The sequence below is a fragment of the Hordeum vulgare genome, chromosome 7H (assembly GCF_904849725.1).
Source record: "Hordeum vulgare subsp. vulgare chromosome 7H, MorexV3_pseudomolecules_assembly, whole genome shotgun sequence".
In the NCBI taxonomy this organism is placed as follows: domain Eukaryota; kingdom Viridiplantae; phylum Streptophyta; class Magnoliopsida; order Poales; family Poaceae; genus Hordeum; species Hordeum vulgare.
Genome location: NC_058524.1, coordinates 406608850 through 406633984, shown reverse-complemented (window position 1 = coordinate 406633984; position 25135 = coordinate 406608850).

Sequence of the window (25135 nt, the reverse complement as noted above, 5' to 3'; positions counted from 1 at the left end):
TGATATGTTGACGGCAGACTATTCCTAACGATTGTATCAATGGCGCAAAGTTCCCTCGTTGATGGAGATTGTCAATTCCCGTCAACGACCAACGAACCAGAATTGTAGCAGGTAGCAGCAATGTAACGAGCAATAGCAGTGGCAAGGAACAACAGTAGTGAGAGCAGTACCAAGTAGCAAGTAGCAACAGTAGCAAGCGACAGTAGTAGCAACAGTAGCAGTAGAGCAAGACAAGTAACAGCACTAGCAAGAGTAGTAGCAGCTGCAGAGCAAGACAAGTAACATCAGTAGCAACAGTAGTAGCAGCAGCAGTAGGACAAACTCGTAGGCAATGGGTCGGTGATTTGTTTGGATGATATTCATCATGCAACAATTATAACACAGAGAGATATGTGGCTAGCTCCCGTTCGTCAATGTGATGTAGGCATGCATTCCGTGTGTCTTCATACGTGCTTAGGGAAAAGAACTTGCATGACATCTATTGTCCATCCCTCCCGTGGCAGCGGGGTCCAAAAGGAAACTACAGGATATTAAGGTTCTCCTTTTAATAAAGAACCGGACCAACGCATTAGCACTTGGTGAACACATGAACTCCTTAAACTATGGTCATCACCGGGAGTGGTTCCGGTTATTGTCACTCCGGGGTTGCCGGATCATAACACATAGTAGGTAACTATAACTTGCAAGATCAGATCTGAAACACACATATATTGGTGACAACATAATAATTTCAGATCTGAAATCATGGCGCTCGGGCCCTAGTGACAAGCATTAAGCATGGGAAAGTAGTAGCAGCATTAATCTCAGAACATAGTGGATACTAGGGATCAATCCCCATCAAAATTACTCGATTACATGATAGATCTCATCCTACTCATCACCGCCCAGTGAGCCTACGAATAGATTACTCACGAATGACGAAGAGCTTCATGGAATTGGAGAGGGCAGAAGGTTGATGACGACGATGGCGACGATTTCCCCTCTCCGGAGCCCAAGACAGACTCCATATCTGCCCTCCAGATGAAGAACAGGTGGTATCGGCGCCTCCGTATCGTAAACGCGACAAAAACTTCTCTTTTTATTTTTTCTGGGACGAAAGGAGACTTATAGACCTAAGGTTGGGGGTGGAAGAGCCGTGTGGGTCCCACAAGCCTGCCCACCGCCACCAGGGGGTGGTGGCGGAGCCAGGGCTTGTGGCCCACTGGCCCACCCCCTCAGGTGGAACTTGGCGCAGATATTTTTCTTATTTTCCAAAACTGCTCCCCGTAAATTTTCAGGACATTTGGAGAACTTTGATTTCTGCACAAAAATAACACCAAGGCAAGTCTGCTGAAAACAGTGTCAGTCCAGGTTAGTTCCATTTAAATCATGCGAATTAGAGTCCAAAACAAGGGCAAAAGTGTTTGGAAAAGTAGATACGATGGAGACATATCAGTCAGCAGCAAGTTTTCCCTCACACACAGACTGTAAGGTTTATCGAACCAGAAGGACTCCTAGGATCAACAAGTAGGTGTCTTCCACCCTGGTGCTAGACGAAGACGTGGACCTGCACACACAACAAATAACTTTGGTCCCAACGAGTACAGAGAGGTTTTCAATCTCTCCGGCCTTGTAATTTGCAAAGGATCAAAACACAAGCGGGAATGTAATAGTGAGAGCAACAAAAAAGTAAATGAAAGCAGTAAATGATGGAGGTGTAAATAATGATGGTGATATGGACCGGAGTCACATGATGTTCACTAGTGATGTCCCTCTCCCAAAAGACGATAAACAACTATGCTTGGGTAAACAAATCATAGTTGGGCAATTGACAGAATTATGAACGCACCACAATGCTAATTATGCTACTTGATAGTTAGAGGTTCAATAGTAATGGGTAGTACGCCAAGACAAGTAGACCGTTTATTCATCAGCATCTACTTACTAATCATCCACCTTGAGATAACTATCCAGAACATCTCGCCACTATTAAGTTGCGAGCCCCACCCAAAGTGTAAACTCAAAGCAATGGACAACTGCATGAACGAACTATGCGTAAGGTAAACAATCCTTGCAACCGTGGTCACAAGCACCATTGTTTTCTCCCTGGTGGCAACAGCACATCCCCTAGTCTCATGTTTCTGTCACTCAAGCTAGACATCGAGGGGCATGAACCCACAATCATGCATAATGCTCCCTCTTGGAGTTACAATCTACTACTCGGCCAAAGCAATAAATAGCAACAGAGAACATGCATGAATCACTAAGGAACATAATATAAAAGGATAATCAAATATATAAATCATAACAATTTGAACATAATCTCATAATCCATAGGATCCCAACAAACCGAGCATAGCAATAGCAAGACAATTACATAGATGCCTTGATCATGTAGGGCAGCTCACAAGGACGAACCATTGAAGCACAAGATTGGAGAGAAGACATCACATAGCTACTGGTCATGGACCCATGGTGCAAGGTGGACTACTGAAGACACATCCGAGAAGCGTCCATGGCGGTGGAGAAGCTCCCGGAGGTCAATCCTCCCTCCGGCAGGGTACCAGGAAGAGGTTCCCTGACGCTCCCGATCTCGGAAGCGCTGCGGCAGCGAAACGATGGAGAAATTCGCGATTCTGGAAGTTGTGGAAGGGTTTCCCCTCGTGACTCTAAATATAGGCCAAAGGAGGGCACAGGAGGAGATGGGGTCCACCCAGGCAGCCTGCTGGCGCGGCCTAGGGCCTGGCCGCGCCAGTAGGTCGCCTGGGCAGCCCCTGGCCCCCCTCTGGCCCATCTTCGGTGATCCGGAAGCTTCTGTTTTGCTGATTTTTTATATTTTTCCTGGAATTTTTAGCGCTTCAGAAAATTGGGTAAAAGCCCCTGCAAAATAGACATCAGCAGACAGAAACTGGCACTCGGTGCACTGAGTTAATAGGTTAGTCCAATTATGTGTAAAATGATATAAAAGTGTAGCAAAACATTTAACAATGTCACCCAAAAGATCATGGAACAAGCAGAAATTATAGATACATTTGGGACGTATCAATAGCTATTAGCCCTCAAGGTGTGCGTCGGTCTAAAACCCGAGATGCACCCCAAGGATAAAAATAAAACCGCTGATCCTAGTAGCTCCCTAGACTCAGGTTGATTCACCTTACTTGGCAGCATACTTTCGGAATGAAAGTGCGGTGTGCACTAGCCCCCGAGACTAAGGTTGGGTGTGGCCGACCAACCTGAGGATCGTAATCTCCTCGAAAACTATTTCACACTTGTTGTGTACGTTTTGACAATGCCAAGGTGCAGATCGGCACGAAAGATGCCAAACTGTATTTCGGAAAAGAATTTCCGGTTGGTGTAATTTAGTCTGTGACGAGCTATATAACCAATAGCCCCCGAGACTTGGGTTGAGAAACATGGCCGACCCTAGGATCTTATCTCCTTGGTAACTATTTCATGCATTAAGTGTGTTTTGACAGCACCGAGGTGGAGCTCGGCGGGGAAGATGCCAAACTGTAGGTCGGGAAAAATTGTCCGAGAAGAATCACCATGCAGAACACCTCGAACAAGAGGATGCCCCGCCTCCTGAAAGAAAAAAAACGTATAAATAGGTGAAAGGTGCTATAAGCTCGGCTATATAAAAAACTTTAGCAAAAACATTTTGTTCCGAATGAAATCAAGTTACTTTCAGGTGTGCAGTAGCCTCCAAGACTCGGGTTGGGTGCGGCCGACCGACGTGAGGATCGGATCTCCTCGGAAGCCATATTGCACTTTGAATTTGGTGCATTGAATAAGCACTGCAGTAGCCCCCGAGCCTTAATTTGGGCATGGGTGGTCGAATTAAGGATCGATACTTGTTTGACACAAATAATGGTACGTTTGACACAGTTCAAGTGTAATGGTTCTACGTATCCAAGTACTATACATCATTAATGCTCCTATCCGCATTGTACAACACTTTGTTGACAGACCATCGGCTTCAACCTCCTTGGCCAGTTGTCGAGGAGAGTTTGTCCTACTATATAAAGCCTTTATAAGGGCAAATATTTATGGAAAATAAGGCAATCCGGCCATATGGTTTTATAAACAGAGGTACGCGGAGAGAATACTTATTTAACGTAAATAGTCTTCTGGGAAAATAGTCTTCTGTTTGACCATGATCTTTAAACCTCAACTCCGATCAATGTGGGAGGAAAATATTGAGGATTTAGTTCGAGGAATGTTCCTGACCTCTGTGGTCTTTAATGAATTGAAATTTTCAGATTCGTTGTTGCCGACTACTACTGCAACAAAAGACCTTCCAACGGCGCCAGAAATAGGAGTGTTGCATGATACTCCTCAGCAACGGCACCAGGAATCCTTCTGCTACAGCTACGCCTTAAGGGACTTCCTAGGAAAATATGCAAAGGATTTCCCCCGTGGCCTTGGAGCCTTGCGTTGGTGTTCCCTCGAAGCGAAAGGGTGATGTAGCACAGCGGTGGTAAGTATTTCCCTCAGTTTGAGAACCAAGGTATCGATCCAGTGACGGAGTATCACAAGTGCGTGCAAAAACACAAAAAGCTTGCTCCCAACGCTATGAAGGGGTTGTCAATCCCTTATAGATTGTTCGCCCAGTGAGAACTGAAAGCAGCAAAGTAACAAAGCAAAGTAAAAGCGAAGTGGAAATGATAGATGTGAATAGACCCGGGGCCGTAGTGTTTACTAGTGGCTTCTCTCATGAAAGCAAGTAGACGGTGGGAGAACAAATTAATGTCGAGCAATTGTTAGAACCGCGCAAAGTCGTGACGTCATCTATGGCAATGATTATATCTATAGACATCACGTCCAAAACAAGTAGACCGATACTTTTTGCATCTACTACTATTACTCCACACGTCGACCGCTATCCAGCATGCATCTAGTGTATTAAGTCCAAAAGAAGAGAGTAACGCGTTAAGCAAGATGGATAATCTCATATCTACGACAGAGCCCACCTTGTTACCCTTGATGGCAACTACACGATGTGTGCCTTGCTGCCCCTACTGTCACTAGGAAAGGTCACCACACGGTAAGAACCCAAAACCAAGCACTTCTCCCATTGCAAGAATCATAGATCTAGTTGGCCAAACAAAACCCAGACTCTAAGAGACTTACAAGGATATCAAATCATGCATATAAGAAATCAGCAAGGACTCAATATATATCATAGATAATCTGAACACAAATCCACAATTCATCGGATCTCGACAAACACACCGCCAAAGAAGATTACATCGGATAGATCTCCATGAAGATCATGGAGAACTTTGTATTGAAGATCCAAGAGAGAGAAGAAGCCATCTAGCTACTAACTACGGACCCGTAGGTCTGAAGTGTACTACTCATGAGTCATTGGAGAGGCGATGATGTTGATGTAGAAGCCCTCCAACTCCAAAGTCTCCTCCGACAGGGAACCGGGAAGGGTCTCCAGATGAGATCTCGCGGAAACAGAAGCTTGCGGCGGCGGAAAAGTATTTTCGTGGCTCCCTTGATTTTTTCTGATTTTTAGGGAATATATAGGCGCAAGATCTAGGTCAGGGGGCGCCAGGGAGGCCACAAGCCTGCCCACCGCCGCACCTGGTGGCGGAGTGGGGGCTTGTGGGCTCCCTGTAGCCCTCCTGGCTTGGCCCACAAGCCCCCTGATCTTCTTTCATTTGGGAAAAAATCATTTCGGGGATTTTATTCCGTTTGGACTCCGTTCCAAAATTAGATCTGAAAAGAGCCAAAAACACAGAAAAAACAGGAACTCGCACTTGGCACTGAATTAATAAGTTAGTCCCAAAAAATATATAAAAGGTACATCAAACATCCAAAGATGACAAGATAACAGCATGAAACCATCAAAAATTATAGAAACGTTTGAGACGTATCAAGCATCCCCAAGCTTAACTCCTGCTCGTCCTCGAGTGGGGAAGTGATAAAGAATGAATTTTTGATGCTTTGATGCTACCTAGCATAGATGTCCTTTTTAACTCCTCTTATGTGACGTGAATGTTCACATCCATTAGATTCAAAACAGTAATAATTCAAGCAAACTAGCAAGGTAATCATGAACTTTCAAAATAACAAGGCCAAAAGAAAGTTATCCCTACAAAAGCATATAGTCTGGCTCTGCTCTATCATCATTGCACAACGAATTTAAATCATGCACAACCCCGGTATTGGCCAAGTAATTGTTTCACACCTTTACTTTCTCAAACCATTTCAACTCTCACGCAATACATGAGCGTGAGCCATGGTTTTAGCACTATAGATGGTGTGGAGTGTGGTGGAGGTTGCAAGACAAAATAGGAGAAGATGGTCACATTAACTAGGCATATCAATGAGCTGTGGAGATGCTCATCAATAGATATCAATGTGAATGAGTAGGGATTGCCATAAAAATGATGCACTAGAGCTAAGAGTATGTGAAAGATCTTAAAGAAAACTTGTGGGTGTGCATTCAACTTGCTTGCTCACGAAGACCTAAGGCAATTTTGAGGAAGCCTATCATTGGAATATACAAGCCAAGTTATATAATGAAAATTTCCATCTAGCTATATGGTGGTGACAAAACGAGAAACTATCAATCATGAAGATTATGGTGCTTAATATGCACAAGTGTGGAAAAGTGGTAGCATTGTCCCTTCTCTCTTTTTCTCTCATTTTTTTGGTTGCCTCTTTGGCCTATTTTTTTGGTGGGCATCTTTGGCCTCTTTTATTTCCTCACATGGGACAATGCTCCATTAATGATGATCATCACACTTTCAACTCAAAACTTAGAGCAACGATGACTCTATATGGAATGCCTTCGGTAGTGTACCGTGACAATGATCTAGCATGGCATAGACATTAATGGAAACATCATGCTAGCTATCTTACGATCATGCAATAGCAATGTAGACGTGGTGGCACATCTCATGGTGGTAGTTGCATGGCAATATATCTTGGAATGACTTTGAAAAAGCCATAGTAGGTAGGTATGGTGGCTGTTTTGGGGGAGGCTAATGGTGGGTTTTGTGCATCGGCGAAAGTTGCACGACGCTAAGAAGATAGGGATGGTGGAAGGTGAAACTGCATCTAAACCATGGACTCAACATTAGTCATGAAGAACTCATATACTTGTTGCAAAAGTTTTATTAGTAATCGAAACAAAGCATTCAATGCATACTCCTAGGGGAAGGGTTGGTAGGTATAAACCATCGTGCGATCCCGACCGCCACGCAAAGGATGACAATCAATAGACTAATCATGCTTAGATTTCATCACATAGCGCTTCACTATACGTGCATGCTGTGGGAATCACTAACTTCAACACAAGTATTTTTAGATCCACAACACCTTATTAGCATAACTTCAATATTACCATAACCACAACTCAAAACTAATTGAGATGAATCAAACTTCTCTAACTATTCAATGCACATGAAGGTGGAAGTTTTCGTATCCCTTTGGATAACTACCCCTTTTGAGACTACTTTCAAAGCATAGATAAACTACCAAGCCACGCACCGCTGTGCTCTAAAAGATATAAGTGAAGAACACAGAGCAAAAGTATCTAGCTCAAAAGATATAAGTGAAGCACATGTGAGCTGAATTGTCTACCAAAAGATATAAGTGAAGCTCGACAAAATCACGGTGAGTGCATGTCTCTCTCTAGGTGTGCAGGAAGGATGATTGTGACACAACAAAAATAAAAGACTCCTACGATACAAGACGCTCCAAGCAAAAACACATAACATGTGGTGAATAAAAATATAGCCCCAAGTAACGTTACTGATGGATTGAAGACGAGAGAGGGGATGCCTTCCCGGGGCATCCCCAAGCTTAGGCTTTTACGGCATCCTTGAATCTCTTGGGGTGCCTTGGGCATCCTCAAGCTTGAGCTCTTTCCGCTCTTTATCTCTTTGTCCATAAGAACTTCACCCAAAACTTGAAAACTTCACAACACAAAACTTAAACAGAAACTCGTGATAACATTAGTATGAGAAATCAAACCACCACTTCCTTAGGTACTGTAGCAAACTTAGATTCTACTTATGCTGATGTTGGGTTACTGTATTTTCAATCTTCCATGGATAATACCCCCCGATACTATCCATAGTTTCATCAAAATAAGCAGCCAACACAACAAAAACATAATCTGTTAACAGCAGACCAGTCTGTAGCAATCTGTATATTTTGTATACTTCTGGTACTCCAAACATTCTGAAAACTTACGACAGTCTGAAGAATTTGCGTAGAAATCAGCAGCAAAAAGAATCAACAAAAAAGAGCTTACAGAAAAATAATGAAAATTCGTTTCGTGAGAAGAAAGTTTCTGTCTTTTCCAGCATGACCAAACGATCATCCCCAAGACTAATCATAACGGTTTTGCTTGGCACAAACGCAAAAAGAAACACAAAAAACACAATCATAACAGAATTATGAAAGTGTGGAAAACACAAAACAGAAAGAAAAAGGATAGATTCGTTGGGTTGCCTTCCAACAAGCGCTCTTCTTTAACGCCCTTAGCTAGGCAAAAGGTGATGGAATCACGTATAGTCATCTTTGGTGCTCAAACCATAAGTAGCCCTCATCATAGATTCATAAGGCAATCTTATTTTGTTTCTAGTAAAGTTCTCCATGCCCTTATTCAAAGGAAATTGAAATCTAATATTCCCTTCCTTCATATCGATGATAGCACCAATAGTCCTTAGGAAAGGTCTACCAAGAATAATGGGACATGAAGGATTGCAATCTATGTCAAGTACAATGAAATCCACAAGTACATAGTTCTTACTGGCAACAATAAGAACATCATCGATCCTTCCCACGGGTTTCTTGACAGTAGAATCAGCAAGATGCAAATTAAGAGAACACTCTTCAATCTCATGAAAACCAAGAATATCACATAAAGACTTTGGAATCGCAGAAACACTAGCTCCCAGATCACACAAAGCATTGCACTTATAGTTTTTGATCTTGATTTTGATAGTAGGTTCCCACTCATCATGAAGTTTTCTAGGTATAGAGACTTCTAGTTCGAGCTTCTCTTTAAGAGATTTCATCATAGCATCTACGATATGCGCGGTAAAGGCTTTGCTTTGGCTATAAGCATGTGGAGTGTTTGCAATGGATTGCATCAAGGAAATGCATTCAAACAAGGAGCAATTATAACAATTGAATTCCTTGAAATCCAAAGTGGGAGTTTCATTACTACCCAAAATTTTGATTTCTTCTACTCCACTCTCCACACCTTTATCATCAAGATGGGTGGACTCCGAATCATTGGGGCGTTTTTCAACCAAAGTGGATTCATATCCAGTGCCTCCATAAATAGGTTTGACACGCGAAAACAAAGATTCAAGAGGAGACACACCAAGCATTTTAAGATCTTCATGATTTGCATAACTAGAACGCACCCTTTTAAACCATTCATGCCTAGCGCGAATTTGGGCGGTTCTTTCTTTGCTCTCATTCATGGAGACACGTATAGCTTTCGAAGTTTCATCCAAGTTGACCTTGGGAGGAGCGCATCTAACTTTCAAAGCATCAATATCACAAGACATCCTATCAACGCTTTTAGCCAAATCGTCTATTTTGAGTAGTTTTTCCTCTATGGACGCATTGAAAATCTTTTGAGAGTTGATGAACTCTTTGATATTAGTCTCTAAATCAGAGGGTAATTTGGTGTGATTTCCATAAGTGTTGTCGTAGGAATTGCCATAATTGTTAGAGGAGTTACTAGGAAAAGGCCTAGGAACATAGTTTCCTCTAAAAGCATTGTTGTTGCCAAAATTGTTCCTACCAACAAAATTCACGTCCAAACTAGCGTTACTACTCTCAATCAAGAAAAATAGTGGCATGTCATTAGGATCTACAGTAGCGTTTCTACTAGCAACCAAATTCATCAACTCGTCCATCTTAGCACTAAGCGAGTTAATCTCTTCTATAACGTGTACCTTTTTGCTAGCAGGTGACCTTTCAGTGTGCCAGTGAGAGTAGTTGGTCATGATATTGTCTAGGAGTTTTGTAGTGTCTCCTAACGTGATTTCCATGAACGTTCCACCTGAGGTGGAGTCCAAGATATTGCAAGAAGCGAAATTCAAGCCAGCGTAAAAGATTTGTATAATCATCCACAAACTCAAGCCATGAGCGGGACAATTTCTAATCATAAGCTTCATCCTCTCCCAAGATTGTGAAACGTGTTCATGATCAAGTTGCTTGAAATTCATGATATCATTACGTAAGGAGATGATCTTAGCCGGCGGAAAATACTTGGTTATGTAAGCATCTTTGCACTTATCCCAAAAATCGATACTATTTTTAGGCAAAGAAGAAAACCAAGTTTTTGCGCGATCTCGCAACGAGAAAGGAAAAAGTTTCAACTAATCACGTCATTATTCACATCTCTTTTCTTTTGCGTATCACAAAGCTCAATGAAGGTATTGAGATGGGATGCGACATCTTCACTAGGAAGGCTAGAGAATTGCTCTTTCATAACAAGATTCAGCAAAGCTGCGTTGATTTCATACGATTCCGCACTAGTGGCGGGAGCAATCGGAGTACTAATAAAATCATTATTATTGGTACTCGAGAAGTCACAAAGTTTGGTGTTTTCAGCCATGATGACTTCAACAAACAAACAAGCACACAAGAAAGCAAGAAAATCAGCAAAGGGAAACGGCAAAAGGCAAAAGGCAAAAGAAAACGGCAAAGGAGAAAGGCAAACGAAAACGGCAAATGTGAAGTGGTGGAGAGGAAAACGAGTGGCAACAGGCAAAAAAGTAAATGCAAGAGATGAGTTTGTGAGACCTACTTGGATAGATCTCTCCTTCCCCGGCAATGGCGCCACAAATACTTCTGCTACTGCAACAAAAGAAATTCCAACGGCGCTAGAAATAGGAGTGTTGCTTGATACACCTCAACAATGGTACCAGGAATCCTTCTCCTACGGCTACGCCTTAAGGGACTTCCTTGGTAAATATGCAAATGATTTCCCCTGTGGCCTTGGAGCCTTGCGTTGGTGTTCCCTCGAAGCGGGAAGGGTGATGTAGCACAGTGGTGGTAAGTATTTTCCTCAGTTTGAGAACCAAGGTATCGATCCAGTGAAGGAGTATCACAAGTGCCTGCACAAACACAAAAATCTTGCTCCCAACGATATGAAGGGGTTGTCAATCCCTTATAGATTGTTCGCCAAGTGAGAACTGAAAGCAGCAAAGTAACAAAGCAAAGTAAAAGCGAAAGTGGAAATGATATATGTGAATAGACCCGAGGGCCGTAGTGTTTACTAGTGGCTTCTCTCATGAAAGCAAGTAGACGGTGGGTGAACAAATTACTGTCGAGCAATTGATAGAACCACGCAAAGTCGTGACATCATCTATGGCAATGATTATATCTATAGGCATCACGTCCAAAACAAGTAGACCGATACTTCCTGCATCTACTACTATTACTCCACACGTCGACCGCTATCCAACATGCATCTAGTGTATTAAGTCCAAAAGAACAGAGTAACGCCTTAAGCAAGATGACATGATGTAGATGGACAATCTCATATCTACGATAGACCCCACCTTGTTACCCTTGATGGCAACTACACGATGTGTGCCTTGCTGCCCCTACTGTCACTGGGAAAGGTCACCACACGGTAAGAACCCAAAACCAAGCACTTCTCCCATTGGAAGAATCATAGACCTAGTTGGCCAAACAAAACCCAAGACTCGGAGAGACTTACAAGGATATCAAATCATGCATATAAGAAAATCAGCAAAGACTGAAATATATATCATAGATAATCTGATCACAAATCCACAATTCATCGGATCTCGACAAACACACCGCCAAAGAAGATTACATCGGATAGATCTCCATGAAGATCATGGTGAACTTTGTATTGAAGATCCAAGATAGAGAAGAAGCCATCTAGCTAATAACTACGGACCTGTAGGTCTGAAGTGAACTACTCATGAGTCATTGGAGGGGCGATGATGTTGATGTAGAAGCCCTCCAACTCCAAAGTCCCCTCCGGCAGGGCACCAGGAAGGGTCTCCAGATGAGATCTCGCGAAAACGGAAGCTTGCGGCAGCGGAAAAGTATTTTCGTGGCTCCCTAGATTTTTTAATGATTTTTAGGGAATATATATGCGCAAGATCTAGGTCAGGGGGCGCCAGGGAGGCCACAAGCCTGCCCACCGCCGCCCCCTGGTGGCAGAGTGGGGGTTTGTGGGCTCCCTGTAGCCCTCCTGGCTTGGCCCACAAGCCCCCTGATCTTCTTTCGTTCAGGAAAAAATCATTTCGGGGATTTTATTCCGTTTGGACTCCGTTCCAAAATCAGATCTGAAAAGAGCCAAAAACATAGAAAAAATAGGAACTGGCACTTGGCACTGAATTAATAAGTTAGTCCCAAAAAAGATATAAAAGGTACATAAAACATCCAAAGATGACAAGATAACAACATGAAACCTTGAAAAATTATAGATACGTTTGAGACGTATCACCGACCAATTATATTCTTAAGATGGCTAGCTTTCAGCTTCACCCAGTCTGAGGTATTAACCTGGATGACCCAGAAGTAACAATCACAAAGGTCCTCCCTTTATCCCCTAGCCGGACAATCGAGAATGTAAGGTGTAAGCACAGGAGCTAGGCAACCCAGCTTGGCCAAAATCTTAAGTCAAATTGATGCATATTTATGGATTTGTAACGATGATTACGGAAGGCAACACACACATATTGAATAAAAATGCTTTTATGCTATATGCTATTTTGAATCCATTATGATTGTTTATAATATGAAAGTGGCCTATCGAAGGCTTCCACCCCTTTATAGATACTACGTCAGGTGTTTCCGTACTAACAAGACAATCCTTAGGCGATGTCTCAGTACCTGGAGGCGGTTGCGTTTTGTGGAAGCGAAGCAATCAGATATTCAGGCTTTATAACTTTCGCTTAGTCATAGGGGCTTTTAAGTAGGGAGACAAGTTACTAGCCCCCGGGTTGTGTTCGATGTTAGCCGAGGTTAAGGCATTAAAACTTCAGCCAATTTTATGTAAGGCCCATGGGGTAACCTCTATTGGTGTATAGTTTGGCAGAGTCATCGAGTCGCTGACCAACTTGCGCTCATTGTGATAGTCAGTTTTCGGTTTTCTGCACTTAGGCACTTGACTAGTCAAATCGAAAGTGCAATCGTAGTGGTTCTCCCTTTGCACACCTAGAAGAACAAGGCGGAATATAGTAGGCAATCATAGGAGCCGGGCAACCCAACTATTGACCGAAGACACAATTCGAAACTGATGCATATAAAGCAATATTTGAGAAACCGAGGTGCAGGTCGGCAGGGAAGATACCGAACTACAGGTCGGTAAATAATTACCCAGCTGAATTATTATGTAAGTCACCTCAGTGAAGACGATGTTCCTCATCTTAAAAATATTTAGGAGGTTAAAAATTTAATAAACTCGAAAAACTAAAAAATTATGTACGGATTTCACATCTTATTTAAATCAATTTTTTTATACCAATCGAAAATTGGACTTTCTAAAATTAATATGTGCTTTAACATGATACATCCTATCTCCAGAATTCAAGCGGGTCGGACCTTGGCTTCAACATCCATATCCCGAAGGCGGAGTGTTTTTTCGAGGCGTGTTTAGCGAATTAAACTCAAGCAGCTTTACAAAGAAACCAGGCTATCCGGCTATTGACCACACAATAGTGTCGGAAAAAGGTGTACTAGAAAAACACTTTGCGATGACCAAGAAGAAATAACATTTATTTGTAAAACGGCTCATATAAATTTAAGAGCCCCGAGTTAACGCGGGTAATGGAAGAGTTTTTAACAAACAATGCTTTTGACAAGCTATGTTTTTAACAAACAACTTTTGTCTTTAACTCAAATATAATGCTTGGCTGAACCACATTGAAATTAAAAACTGAAAAGAAGGTTGAGCATGAAAGTGACTTAGTTGGTTAATGTGCTCGGTGTGACGTGGTTCGGGCTATGGCGGGACAAGATCCCAGCCCCCAAGTCTGTCATGAGGTAGCCGATGAAGAGCTCGGCTTGATGAGGTGCAAATACAACACTTCGGAAGGGCCGAGGCGAAACCCCCGGTCCAGCCGAGGACAGAGAGTAGTTCGGTACTGTAACGGTGGAGCCCCTACATTAATCGACCATGTCAATGATGTAATTCGGTTGATGGAGCCGTGACGACAATGTCGGCACGCTGAGGTGAGTGTCTAACACGATCGGACCTGCGCACATAAAGTAATGCAAGCCAAAAGTAATATCAAATAATAATAAAAATCCTCTACTTAATGAACTTAAGTGAAGTAAATATTTAGATAAAATATAGCCTAAGTGCCAAGGTGTCCGAGCGAAGAGCTCGGCTTGATGAAGTCGCAATGCGAGACCATTGATGTGGCAAGGCAAAGCCCTCAGTCTAGCCGAGGTGATCAAGTTGGTCGGTTGGTGACACCGAAGTCGCCAGGGCGGGGTTGATGAAGAGATGGCGAAGCCCCCGGTCTAACCGAGGTGACAAAGTAGATAGGTAGGGTGGTGCTAGAGCCCACGTACCGGCCGACATGTCGACGCAGATCGGCATGGTGGATGTCGCACTCTTGGTCGGCTGAGCGAGATGATGATCCGAGATGGTTGTTGTTTGCTCGACAGAGCGGAGGCGCAGTCGATGCTGATACATTTCTGAAGCCGTGGAGCAATATTGCCGGGCCGGTTTGACATCAGTGCGACGGGGAAGATTGCCTTGCAAAAGACATAAAATTTATGAGCATGTGTTTTAGAACAACACATGATACCTTTCAAAATACTTCCTTCAAAAGGATATCCGAAACCCATTCATGAAGAAAGAGGAACTCAGGTTGGATTTGTTTTCGTGAAGAAAACAAATCCGAAAAACTTGCTGCACTCATCGAGAATTTACCAGAGTTTGAACGGTCAGATCGAGCAGAAATATTGAGGGGTGATTGACTTAGGAATTCCGCATCCGATGAACGGTGGGATTTTCCAAATGATGTTTGAGATAGACACTCGACCCCTCGCCCTAAAATCATCTAGATTCCCATACAAATTTGGCATGGCTCTGATATATCGGAGATCGCCGGAGATTCCACTATCGGAATGCGACAAATTTTGCAGAGTTGTTGTAGATATAATTCAGTACAATTCCACTAAAGCAATCGTCAAAGCGACGCTCTAGGAAATAGAAACGATGAACACAAATTCGTTGTCAGAAAAAACTGCAATCAATCTGCACACGAACCATCAATCCTTCTGTCGATCACACATAAGAACTCTTAATGAAAGCACCAATGTTGGTGCCAAAACCGATGGATCTCGGGTAGCGGGTCCTAGCCGTGGATCTTGGATCGATGGGTTCCAAGAGACAAAGGAGACGATGTTTACACAGGTTCGGGCTCTCTTAATGGTGGTAAAACCCTACGTCCTGCTCTTATTTATATTGATGATGGCGTATCGAGTACAGAGTTGATCTACGTCGATATCATATATTGTGGTCTAAACCCTAATGATGTAGACGTTGTGTCTAATGAATATCAATCAACTAGCCTCACCTCGGCCTATATAACACACCTGAGGCCTTGGATAACAAGATTCCTAGTCGGCTGCATCGGCGGAGAGGAGCCATTGTCTTGATCACCAAGTCTTGTGGAATCTTCGTCGTATATGTCATCGGCTCCCCGAAGTAGCCCAGGAGTCCGGCCCGTAGAGATAGGTCGGCGGCTCGAGGACCCCTTAGTCCCGGACTCCCTCACAATCTCATCTGGTGGATTCGTAGGGCCTGGTTTCCAAGGATCAGGCGGCTCACGAGCCAGTTTTCATAATCATGGCAACAATAGCGGTGGTCATCAACTCTCTGGGCAGGGTAATCAACAGCAAAATGAGAAAAATGGTTTTCGAGCAATCCAAAGCAGTTGAACGGTGGGAAATATCATGTGTTCACCACCAGCACTTGCATGCGTGATCGCTAGATTCAGCATAGAGCCATCAACATGGTCGAGCCGGTTGTCGCGACATACTTAAATTGGTGTGAGCACCCAATCACTCGGAGCAGAGAGGATCATCCTCCCCGGGTTGACAACCCAGGCGGTCTTGCTTCTGTGGTGGCGCCTCAAGTTGGTGGTTATACGCTCACAAAGGGACTCATGGAGGAAGGAAGCAGTATCAACATCTTGTACTATGACATGTTCCGATGGATGAATCTCTACAAAAAAAATTATAGTCCACTACCATAGTTTTTAAGGGAATTGTCCTCGGGAAGTCACCATATCCAATTGGTTGGATCACGCTTGAAGCCGCCTTTGGTACGTAATTTAATTACACATGCAAGTCTGTGTCCTTTGAGGTGGTTAAAATCAAGAGCCCTTATCATGCCCTCTTTGAACAACCAACTTATGCACGCTTCATGGCGCGGCCTTCCTATGTTTACCTCAAACTCAAGGTGCCCGGACCAATCAAAACCATCACTGTTAATGGAGTCGAAAAATCGCTCAGGAATGTGAGGAAGGAGATGCAACCTATGCTGAGCGAGCTTGCGCAGCAGAAGAGTAAAATTTTACACAACTAATGTTGAACGACAGACATGACCCCCCACAAGAAGCCCACCATGGAGTCTAACCCTTTGCTCAAGTTAAAGCTGGATGACTATACGAAGCAAGTTGATTCTACCCCGGGTGATTCATCTCGACATTTCACCATTGGGACATGCATGGATCCCAAATAGGAAAGCGCACTTCGGGACATCTTTGCATGGAAACCTTCTGACATGCTGATAACCCACAATTGTAGGGGATCATTTGTAGCCTTTTTCGGTAAGTAAGAGTGTCGAACCCAACGAGGAACTAAAGGTAGAACAAATATACCTTTAAGTTCTATCGACCACCGATACAACTCTACGCACACTTAATGTTTGCTTTACCTAATACAAGAATAAAACTAGAAGTACTTTGCACGGAAATAAAGAGCGTGAAAATAAAAGTTAGGGTTGTTTAGTAGAAAACTTTCTATGTAACGCAAGAAAAAGATTGTCCATAGGAAATTGGATATAACATGATAGATACTTGTTATGAGCAATGAGGGAGAGGCATACGCTAACATACTTTTCATACTTGGATCATATGCACTTATGATTGGACCTCTAGCAAGCATCCACAACTACTACAAATCATTAAGGTAAAACCAACCATAGCATTAAACATCAAGTCCTCTTTACTCCCATATGAGCATAATTCCCTTACTTGGGTGTAAGTTTGTGTCACTCTCGCCACCCACTATAAACGAATTATGAACATATTGCAAACCCTCCAGCATGTATCCTTCACATGTGCGCATCATGGAAGGCACCTTAGGACAAAACCATATCAACAGGGAACTATATCAATAACATCATATCACAATTAACCCATAGGACAAAACAGATCTACTCAAACATCATAGGATAACCACATATCATTCGGAAATAGTATGTAGTGTTGAGCACCATGTTTGAGTAGAGAGTTACACCGGGAAAAGAGGTGTTACATCGTCGCATAGAGGGGAGAGAGTTGGCTTTGACGACGACAAGATTTTTGATGTAGATCGTTGTCACACTCCTTGCCCCGGCGGCAGCCGGTGCCACCAGGAGGGAGGAGAGTTCTACCTTTGGTCCATGGACTCCATGGCGGCAGAGGGATAGGAGCCCCTCCGAGATTGGATCTCCCTCTCTGTTATCTTCTGTTTCGCGTTTGGATTTCATTTGGTATGGATATTCTGCGAAACAAGAACATACAACAAACAGGAACTGACACCTGGCACTGGATCAATATGTTAGTCCAATAAAATGATATAAAGTTGCAACAAAATGATCGTAAAACATCCAAGAATGATAATATAACAGCATGGAACAATCAAAATATATAGATACGTTGGAGAGGTATTAGCATCCCCAAGATTAACTCTTGCTCGTCCTCGAGTAGGTATATGATAAAAATAGATCTTTTGATGTGGAATGCTGCCTCACATGTTCATCATATTATTTTATTTTATTTTGGCATGGACATTTGGACTTGCAGATGATTCAAAGCAATAGTCTATAGTTTTACACGAGTATTTCAATACTCAAGCATATAAACAAATAACCAAGTCTTTCAAAATATCAACGCTAAAGAACGTTATCCCTAGCCCATCATGCTCCATCATTGACACAATCATGCAACACACTCAAATATTAAATGCATCCAATGCTCAAGTATGATAATGGTGTTCCTTAGTTGGTGCTTTATAATAGAAGATGGAGACTCAAATTCAAAATGAAAATTGCATAAAGTAAATAGATAGGACCTTCGCAGAGGGAAGGAGGGATTTGTAGAGGTGCCAGAGCTCAAAGTGAAAAACTTAGAGATAAATGTTTTTAGGTGGTATGCTTTTCGTGTCAACGAGAACGAATAAGAGTTTCCAGTATCCTTCATGCTAAACAAATTATAGGTGGTTCCTAAACTGAAAATAATGTTTATTCCTTTCTCCACCATTTTTCACATTCCACGGCTAGCTGTATCCACGGGTACCGTCCATACGAACACTTCCCAAAGAATTTATTATTTGAAAACATAAAATATATATTTTTGTTTTTGGGACTGGGCATCCCTATTACCGCCATACTCCCGTGCAACGATAACTTAATAAATACTCATCTTGACAATAACCTATTTAAGATGGAACATATCGGCCACCCCTCGCCGCTTCATGAGCGATACATGCACACAAAACATAAATTTATTTTAAAAATTAGAGTTGGCACATACAAATTTACTTGGAACAACATTCAAATACCGCATATAGGTAGGTATGGTGGACTCATTTGGCACAACTTTGGGTTTAGGATTTGGATGCACAAGCAGTATAACTACTTAGTACAAGTGAAGGCTAGCAAATAGATTCAGAAGCGCCCAACCAAGGAACAAAACCATCATAAGTGAACATTAAACATAACTAATACCGAATAATGCATCACAAGTAGGATGTAATTTCATAGCATAATTATTGACTTTATGTGCATGCATAGGGAATCACAAATCTTAACACCAATATTCTTACTAGAGCATAATTACTCATCAACATAACTAACATATTACTATCTTCATATCGCAAAAGTGTTGCAAATAATCAAGCTTAATATCCAATGATCTTCATGAGAGTTCTAATTATATCTTTCCTTAACATTCTTCACTTTGGGACTAATTTTCATTTAAGGCAAATTGCAAATGCAAATAACAAGCTCTCGAACAAATATAAGTGAAGAACGACGGCACAAGTTGCTTTAAAATTTTCAACTCTCAAAATTATATAAGTGAGGCATGGGAGTTTAATTATTTCTACAAAATACCATGCTCTAATAAATACAAGTGAATAAAAAGAGCATTGTACAAATAACGGTTTTCTATATGTAGAGAAACAGGCAATCTAAACTTCAAATGATATAAGTGAAGCACATGAGGTATCTATAAAGGCATACTCAAAAGATATAAGTGAAGTGCAATCAGCCTTATATAAATCAATGATGGACTATATCATACCAGAATGGTGCATAAAATAAAATTGAAAACTAAACCCAAAAGACGCTCCAAGATTAAGCATATCCCATGAATGAAACAAAGACGAAAACATATCGATACTTGTTGAAGAAAGATGAGGTACCTTCCGGGGCATCCCCAAGCTTACACTCTTGAGTCTCCTTGGCTATTTACTTGGGGTTCCTTGGGAATACCCAAGCTTGAACTCTTGCCTCTCCTCCATCTTCTCATATCGAGACCTCCTCAAACTTCGAACACTTCATCAACACAAAACTTTACAGAAAACTTGTGAGGTCTATTAGTATAATAATGCAAGTTAGTACCTTAAGTACTATTTGAAACCCATTCATATTTTTTTTGCATTATATCTACTATAATATAACTTCTCCATGGTTCGATACAAGCGATTGTTTCATCAAAACGAGCAACACAATGCATCAAAAATAGAATCTCCAAAAAACATGACAGTCCGTAGTAAACTGAACATTGACCATACTTCTATAACTTAAAAAATTCTAAAATATTAGTAATAAATAAAAAAATTTCATAGATTTACATTGTAAAAATTCCAGAAACTTTTGACCTTCTAGTAAAAAATGTAAATTCAAGCACTATAGCCAAAGTTTCCGTTTTTGCACCGCACATACCAACAAGCAATCTAATCATCCTAAAGGCAAATTTTGGCAAATTATTTTTATAATACAATGGTATTTATATAAGGGGATAATTACTTTTGTTGAAAAGTTTATGTAATCAAGATTCACAATGTTTCCATGGGCATGAACAAAGTTCAAGGCTAGCCCCCACTTCAATCGTGCTCGTCCTTCTCACTTTCAGTTTTCTTTTTGAAAAATTTATAAGCTCCCGACTTTATTTAAGAAAATTAAATGAACACAATATAAATAAATGAATTTCTAAAACTTCCGGGTTGTCTCCCTAGATACGCTTTCTTTAAAGCCATTAATCTAGGCATAAACTGCTCAAGTAAAGGATGCATCCGGATCCCAAGGTATATCAAAGCCAATTTTAATTAACAATGATTTGTAATTAAGTAGTGAGAACAAAGTGATATATATCATGTTACAACAAAGCGTAACTCTCTTACTATGCATTGGCATGTCATAAAAGAGCATTTCATTCACATAAAGTAAAGGCCAATACATATCATAAGTAGTACCTTGCAATTTTATCGTGTTGGAAACATAAAGAGGTGGAGATGTTATTAATCTCTCATAATAATTGCAAGTAGGACTAGCAAGAACATGCATATTACATCCGTAAAAATTGCCATGTGTTAGAATGCAGCCCATCAATATAATCATTAATAAGAGCAAACTTCTTCGGTATAGTGTAGTTGCGAGAATTCAAAAGGATAATAGGACTATCATGTGTGGGTGCAATAGCAACAATTTCATGATTAACATATGGAACAACAGTGATTCATCTTCATAAGCATAATTCATATTGGCATCATGGCCTTAATCACAGCAAGCATCAAGTTCGTCAAAAAGGGAAATTTCAAATGAATTCAAGGGATCACAGCAATCATCATAGCATTCAACCTTTGGTATGTGCAAAGGGAAATTAAACAATGCATGAGTTGAAGAGTTACTTTCATTGGAAGGTGGGCATGTGTAGCTAATCCTCTCTTCCTCCTTTTGTTCTTCGCGCTCCTCCTCATCTTTTTCATCTGATGAGCTCACAGTTTCAACAATTTCTTCTTCCATAGATTCTTGCAAAATATTAGTTTCTTCCAAGGCAGCAGACATTCTCTCAATAAATTCATCAATATGGGCATTTTATTCATAATTCTCATAGCAATATTTAATTATGGCAAAATTTTCAGATTTGTAAGGAACAACATCATACTTTTCAAGCAAAGAAGAAATTTCATAAGCACCTTTAAAAGCAACAAATTCTTCTATTTGTTCCACATCATAGTAAACATATATACCATTAGCACAAGAAGCCAAGGTTTTATTATCATTAAATTCACATTCAAAGGGAAGGTGTGGACCCTTAATCTTGGAGCAACAAGTATAATTACATCTCAAACATGCATCCCAAGCAAACTACACAAAAGTTTAATTTGATTCCATAACAATTTCCCTTTTTGAGTCGAGCGATAATCCCTAAAGTATTCACGTGGATCCACTGTTACTCCCATTATCAAGTTGAATGGGGTTTTCTCAGGATTACCAAAATAGTGTTTAATGTTTCCCACATAACCATCATCGAGGGTTTTAGGAGGTTCCCCATCTCCATGAGTAGCAAGTACAACTAGTTTTTTTCTGGTATTTCGTGTTCCATATCCATAACTAAAGATAGAGAACAACTTAGAACAGAAAATAAAATCTACTTAGTGATAAAGAAAATAAGCACACGTGAGATATTCATCCCATGCTATTGCTCCCCGGCGTGTAACGCAAGAAAAATATTGTCCATATGCAATTGGATGTAACATGATTGATACTTGTTATGTGCAATGAGGGAAAGGCATACGCTAACGCACTTTCAATACTTGGATCATATGCACTTATGATTGGACCTCTAGCAAGCATCTGCAAATGCTAGAAATCATTAAGGTAAACCCAACCATATCATTAAATATCAAGTCCTATTTACTCCCATACGCGCACAATTCCCCACTCAAGTGTAAGCTTATGTCACTCTCGCTACACACTATAAGTGAATTATGAACATATCGCAAATCTTCCAACGTGTATCCTTCATGTGTGCGCATCACGAAAGGCACATTAGGACAACACCCTCTCAACACACAACTCAAATCAATAACATAATATCACAATTAACCCGTAGGACAAAACAGATCTACTCAAACATCATGGGATAACCACATACCATTGGGAAATAGTATATAGTTTTGAGCACCATGTTTGAGTAGAGAGTTACAGCGGCAAAAGAGGTGTTACACTGCTCCATAGAGGGGAGAGAGTTGGCATTGACGGTGGCAAGATTGTTGATGTAGATTGCCGTCACGCTCCTTGCCCCAGCGGCACTCCGACGCCACTTGGAGAGAGGGGGAGAGAGCTTCTTCTTCTTCCTTGGCCTCCCCCTAGATGGGAGGAGAGTTCCCCCTCTGGTCCATGGCCTCCATGGCGGGGGAGGGGCAGGAGCCCCTCTGAGATGGGATATCCCTCTCTGTTCTCTTCTGTTTCGCGTTTGGACTTTGTTTGATATGTATATTCTACAAAACGAAAAACATGCAACAAACAGGAACTGGCACTTGGCACTGGATCAATATGCTAGTCCAATAAAATGATAGAAAGCTGCTATAAAATGATCATAAAACATACAAGAATGATGCTATAACAACATGGAAGAATCAAAAATTATAGACCCGTTGGAGACATATCACATGCCTGGTGTGCCGAGAGAACACGTTGAGAACCACCTCAATGTGGATCCAAATATGAAACATGTATGACAATACCTCCATCGTTTTGACAAGGAGAGACGAAACGAATTGGTGAAGAGGTGGCCCGACTCCTAGCTGTTGGGTTCATCGTTGAAGTCTTCCACCTAGAGTGGTTGTAAAATCCAGTACTTCTCCTGAAGAAAAACGATACTTGGCGTATGTGTGTTGATTACACAGATCTCAACAAAGCTTGTACCAAGGACCCATTTTCCCTTCCTTGCATCGACCAGATTATCGATTGTACAGATGGTTGTGAGCGTTTGTGATTCTTCAATGCCTACCCCAGCTATAATCAAATTAAGATAGTTGTTGAGGATCAAGAGAAGACGGCTTTGATCACCCCCTTTGTACCTTGCTGCTGTGTTTCTATGACTTTTGGGCTTAAGAGCACATGGGCTACATATCAATGTTGTGTTCAGAACAGCTTACACCAACATATTGCGTGCAATTTTCATGCTTATGTCGATGATATTGTGGTCAAATCCTAGAAGACGGAGACTCTGTTGGATGACCTCAAGGACACCTTCGACAATGTTCGGGTGTACATGATGAAGCTTAACCCTGCCAAATGTTTTTTGGTCTTCCCGCGGGAAAATTGCTAGTTTTCCTAGTTTGAGAGCATGGTATCGAGGCTAACACATACAAGATCAAAGCAATGACCTCGCTTGCTAAGCCGACTAACATCAATGATGTTCAGCTCATGGTGGTTCGCATAGCAGCCTTAAGCCAATTTATAAGCCGCCTTGGTGGGAAGGCAATCCCTCTGTACTAGCTATTGAAGAAAACCTACAATTTTTTGGACTAATGCCGCTAACGACGCCTTCGAAGCTCTCAAGAAGCAGCGGGTTGTGCCGCCTGTCCTTCGTGCCCTGATTGACAAAGAGCCTATGCTCCTATACATCGCTGCAAATAACAAGGCAGTGAGTGTAGCACTTGTTGTCGGGTGCAAGGAAGCAGGGAAAGAGTACCCAGTACAGCGGTTTGTCTATTATGTGAGCGAAGTTTTAACCATATCGAAGCTGCGATACCCACATTGGGAAAAGATGGTATTTGGCATCTTCATGGCTAGTCATAAGCTAAAGCACTATTTCTAGGAACATCCAATCACCATGGTCACTTCGGCTCCTCTTGGACATATCATAGAAATCGGGAGGCTACTAGCCGAATTGCTAAATGGGCGATCGAGCTTGGACCACACCAGGTGAAGTATGTACCTCGAACAACCATAAAATCTCAAGCATTGGTGGACTTTATTAATGATTAGACCAAACTACAAGTCCCCAAGGAGAGGCCAGTTAACATGTACTTGACAATACACTTCGATGGCTCCATGAAGTTGGATGGCTTGGGGGCTAGAGTTATTCTATCTTCCCCACGAGGTGACAAATTTTGTTATGTATTATTACTCATGTTCCCTTGTACTAACAATGCAGCTGAGTATGAGGCTCAACTCCATGGGCTCTGCATGGCTAAGGAAATGAACATAATGAACCTAAGTCGGGTCAGATATTTAGGGGACTCATATTTGGTGGATCAGTAAGTATCAGGGACTTGGGACTCAAAGGACCCTCTCATGGTGGCTTAGTGACGCGTAGTCACAGTCATTGCATGTCATTTCCATGGTTATCAAGTTGATCACATTGATCGTCTGCCTAACGAGGCTGCAGATGCATTGTCATGACTCGGCTCTCAGCGTAAGCCGGTTCCTCCAAATGTGTTCCTTGATTTACTTCACAACCCTTCGGTCAAGTTGCCATTAGAGGAAGACATTACTATTCCTCACCCGGAGGCACAACTGGTGGCGGCTCTTCAAGCTATCCTTGATTGGATTATCCCCTACCTGGCTTATTTGACCTGTGGCGAGCTCCCAGATGAGGAAATCATCGCCCGACATATTTTGAGGCGTTGAAATCTATGACTATCTTCAATGGCGAGTTACGCCGACGAAGTATTACCGATGTGTTTCAACATTGTGTCTCCCCTGCAGAAGCTCACAAGATCCTTAAGGAAATCCACACCAGAGATTGTAGTCATCATGCCACCTCAAGATCTTCTGTGGCCAAGACTTTCCGACATGGTTTTTATTGTCTTACGGCTCACGTTGATGCCGAGGACATTGTGTGAAAATGTGATGGCTGTCAAACATTTGCACGACAAGCTC